Source organism: Paramisgurnus dabryanus, chromosome 6 (assembly GCF_030506205.2).
Source record: "Paramisgurnus dabryanus chromosome 6, PD_genome_1.1, whole genome shotgun sequence".
NCBI lineage: Eukaryota > Metazoa > Chordata > Actinopteri > Cypriniformes > Cobitidae > Paramisgurnus > Paramisgurnus dabryanus.
In genome coordinates, this window is record NC_133342.1 from 10,697,769 (window position 1) to 10,702,847 (window position 5,079).

Genomic DNA, 5,079 nt, shown 5'->3' on the forward strand with positions numbered 1-5,079 from the left:
CTTACCTGTGTTCCAGCGAATGCTCTGTGTGAACGAAGATCCCTAGTGCTCGAATGCCCTGTGTAAACCAAGATACCCAGTACTGGAAGGCCCTGTGAGAACCAAGACCCCCAGCGCCGTGAGTAACCGACCTTTGTGTGGTGACACTTACCTGTGTTCGCAGCAACCTCTATCTGCATTCCAGTGCATGCTCGGTGGGAACGAAGACCCCCAGTGCTGTGAGTAACTTACCTTGGTGTGGCGACATCTATCCGTGGTTGTGGTAATTGCCTACCTGGTGCCAGAGAGTGCTCTGTGGTAGAGCTGTAATCGGGCCTTAAAAGTTAGGCCCGAAATGTCCGGAGCCCGACAGAATGCAGCCCGAACCCGAACGTACATTTAGATTGACAGCTTTTTAAAAGCCCGAACCCGTTTACAGCCCGACATTATTTAAATGTGCGCACACACACAGCTTTTGTCAAGAATGAGAAATTTACACAGGTTTTAACATAATTTATTCATGACTAATAATCTACACGCCACTTGGAAGTTGAAACAAAGAAATAAGTAATCTGTAACATTGTAACATCTCATTCTAAATAGGCTTATGCAATACACTATAAATATGCCAATAAAATTATTATTTCTTAACGAATTAAATTAAGATAATACATTCTGAATTAAGATGGGTATTTGGCAATAACGAAATTAAGAGGCAGGCTCCGCGGGATTTGCGTCGGCACTTCTCTCCATTACTGCCAACATTAGTCTATATCCTCTATCTAAATTATGTAAGACTCGATTCATATTTAGTTATACATTGAAAAACCTACTCACCAAGATTAGGCTACATGTTTTTGATGAGGAAAATCATTAAATCCACTGTAAATGAACTCAGCGCGATCCTGCGCTACCGATTTGAACTTGACCGCTCATTTACCTCACAAAGCCGGAGCGGAAGCCCGAGCCCGCCCCGAGCCCGTGTAAAATGTTAGAAATGAAGCCCGAACCCGCCCGAGCCCGTCGGGTCCCGACGGGTCCCGTCGGGTTCGGGCAAAGATCTTCAGCTCTACTCTGTGGTGTACGAAGTCCCCAGGACTGTGAGTTGTCTCCCTGAACGTCTCGCTAACGATTCTCTGCTTCCAGGATCTGAAGAGCAACGTACCTAAGGCACAGGAGAGAGAGAGAAAAACGGAGAGTTAGAGAAGTAGTGACCCGAAGCAAAGTACAGCTGGATAATTCTTTGTTTGATTCTGCCTCCAGGAAGAAGCGGAATGCGCCACGGGTTTTAGGATTGGAGCCCCGAAGGAGCCCCCATCCTTGGCATAAGTGGCCCTGGAGGCGAGAAAAAGCCACATTAGTTTTAATTTGCCCATTCCCCTTTCCCCTTTTTCTCCCTTTTAAATATTTAAATAAAGTTTATTTTAAACGTAGTTTACTCGTCTGTTTGGTCATTTGGGGTGGTCTTGGGAAACTCCTCGAGGTGGAAGAGTTGAGAGGGGCGTGACCTTTAGTATATTCGGGTCCGCCCCCGGCCGTGACACACCGCATATGTAATAATCTTCCACGAAATTCACCTTCATCACAGTGTAACTGATGGTATTGAAAAAACTTCTGGTTAATGGCTACTGTTAATAGCAATTTGACGGCAACATGTTGGCATAGATGGTAGAGCGGGTTGTCTCATGATTGGAAGGTTGGGTGTTCAAATCCCAAAAGTGGTGAGATGGCAGAGTGGGTTTTCTTATGATTGCAAGGTTTGGGGGCTTGAATCCCGACTCCTGCAGGTGCAGGCTGTCATTGGTTGGACTTTTATTTATGTTGCCTAGCAGCTATGGATTTGAATAATTTTACCAATATATAGGTGAACATATAGGTGCATATATGTACATATAATATAGAAAAACTGCAAATTTTATATATGTCACATATATTAAAAACCTAAATCAAAGCCTATATTAAAACATATATTTACGTTTATAGGTTCTTTCCATGTAGTCGCAGAGAGCGAGTATGTGACAAAGAAAACTAGTCCTGCATAAATCCATTTACTTCCCTGAAATTGGTTGACTGCGGTTACTGCTTGCTGAACTGAGAGTTAACTTGACCTGGGCTTTACTTACTGCACATGATTTTTCTTGTGCCTGTGCTATTTCTGTACTTGCTACTTTCACTTTCATGAGTTGAGTATGTGTGCTTAATCTGCACAGTGATTTGACATCTTCATGATTTACATAATTTAATTTACTGTGACCCCGTCGCAGACCCCTCTTAACCCCAATTTTCAAAAACTCATCGGAGATGAATCCAAAATGGCGAATTTCAAGTTTGCATCCCTGGCTGTGACAGAGTTTTTTAAGTCAACATGGGTGCAGCTGAAATCTTTGTCACAAATCTTTTATGTGCGTGTTTTATGAAAGCTATGTGGTACAAAACATCATGCTGTTCTTTCTGCTTGCTTTGCTGTTATTTTCCAAAGACCTTTCAAAATTTTTAAATGTTATTATTTTTAGATTTTTAAAGAAAGTCCCAATCCTAGCACTACATTAACATTCAGTAATGCCATAGAAGAACCAATTTTGGTTTCTCAAACAGAGTTAAACTTCCTACTCTAAGTCAAATGTCAAATTCCCTGACTTTCAATGACTAAAAAGCTACATTTCCATGACCTTTGACCGGGATGCTGTGAGCCTGGATAATTTAGCGTAGTTTAGTTATAAACTAGTTATAAACCTTAGTTACTTCCTTTCGTGGGCCACTGTCATGCCCTCTTTCCAGGGGATGTAAGTTCAATGAGGAGAACCCTTTTCTCCGCCGTGGATCGCAAGATGATATCTGGCCGGAGGGTAGTTGTCACAACCTCTCTTGGAAAAACCAGCTGCTTACTGAGGTCTGCCGACATCTGCCACTCTTTTCCTAGCGTGAGCATGATGTTCATTTTCTGAGTAGAAGGTTGGAGCATGCTACCAGCCTTGACAAACTCTGCCTGGAAAATACTTTATTGGTACTGGTGTGCAATTTGCTGCTGCCCTGCATCTCTCTAGGATCTTTTAAAATTCCATTATATTCCAGAAAATCCATGACCCGAGGGAACCTTGCTTAAAGAACCATTTAGGTAAAGGTTTTGTAAAGAATCATTTCTTTAATACTTTTTTATAATCTAAAGAACCTTTTTTGGCCACAAAGAACCCTTTATACAGAAAGGTCCTTTAGATGTTAAAGGTTCTTTATAGAACCATTTAGACAAAAATGTTTCTTCCATGGCATTAAGCACTTTTATTTTTAAGAATGTAACCCTAAAACCTGTCCAATTCATAGGAATGTATAAACAAAAACCCTGCTTTGTTGAGCAAGTGTGCAATAACTTATTTACATTGATAACCAAACTCTTTTGAAGTAAAATCTGTGATTTCTAGCCAATCACAGTGTAGTAAGGAGTGGCTTTACTCTATAAAACTGCTGTGTTTAGACGACTCCAAAAAAGTCTCCAAAACTGAAAGTGTGACAAATCATTCTGCAGAAATAAAGGTATGTGGCTCAAAAGTTTTAAAAAGAAATTTTGAATCAGAATTCTCCTTGTGCATGAAAGCTTGCTTGCGTTACAGTAATTTTATTGTGTATCATTATTGTACAAAATGTTTGGGAATTCTGTTACCACAGCTAAATTTCCAGTACCAATTTTATAACCATTGCTTCACAATGCCATAGAATAACTGTTTTGTCTAAATGGTTCTATAAAAAAACCTTTACCATCTGAAGAACCTTTCTGTTTCCCAAAAGGTTCTTTAGATTATAAAAAGTTAAGAAAGAAAGGATTCTTTGAAGAACCTTTGATTAAATGGTTCTGTAAGAAACCAAAAAAATGGTTCTTCTATGGCAAACGCACCTTAATTTTTAAGAGAGTATGTCTGATATGCACACCCGGTAAATCCAAAATGGCACATTAACGCAAGGGTCCACTCCAGTAAATAATAATAAAAAGATTTTACCTGCATGATTAAACTGTGTTCTTGAAGAAGGGAATATATTTTTCTATGATGTGTATTACCACCAAAATCGGTCATAAATAGTTTTGGCAATAGAAATCATGACACAAATTTTCAGTGTATCTTATTTGAGATGAAGCAAAATTCTAATTTGTTTACATACTTTTAGAGAGATTATTAAGTTTGAATTTAAAATTGTTTTCACTAAACATACAGAATGAGCTCTGTGTCTTGCTAGGTTTTAATCCTCAACATACATTTCAAATGTATAATAGTCACAACTGTTTGAGCTGCATTCTGTTGCTCATGGCCGTAGCCAGGGTTTGAAAATTAGTGAGGTCCAGGGTGGGGGGTTAAGAGTTAATGCTATCCCAGGTTAAAAAAAGGGGCACTTAAATAAAATACACTTTTTTTAACTGCACTTAATAAATGTACTATTTTTGCATACTAATTTTGTAGCTATTATATCACATTTATCTTTAGTACTTCTTAAGATTAAGTTAAGGACATCTAACTGTACACAACTGTTATTTTGAGGAATAATTTATTTTAATAAAAATCTAGTTAAGTATTACTGATATTTTTACTTTTTCAAGTAAACTGAAGTATTGTTTAAACAGAACTTTACTTTTAATTAGTATATTTGTAGCTTAACTTTACATAAATGTTCTTGCTAGTATAGTTTTAGTACATTCAAGTACACTTTATTTTCACCTGGGAACTATTATATTGTGTTTGAACCTTTTTACACTTTGGGTACACACTATTTGTTTGTTTTGGGGAATGGACTGGAACTGTTGGCTAAGAGTAGATTATTTATTTATTTTTCATGCAACTTTGTTTTTTGTAATAATTTTAATATGAACAAGAACGTTACAAGATACTACAAAAGAACTTTGTTTAGTGCTCTTATAAATGTTTTCAGAATTACTTTGTTAAAGGTTAACTCCTAGATTGAATTAAATAACAGAATTCTTAATGCTTATGTTTTGTTGAGATTAGCTTTACCCTTTTACGCATATTCGGCTTATATCATTTAAGGGCGCACTCACACTATCCAAACCAAACCGCGCAATATGATGACATGTGAGAGGGCTGTCTGTAATCGCGCACC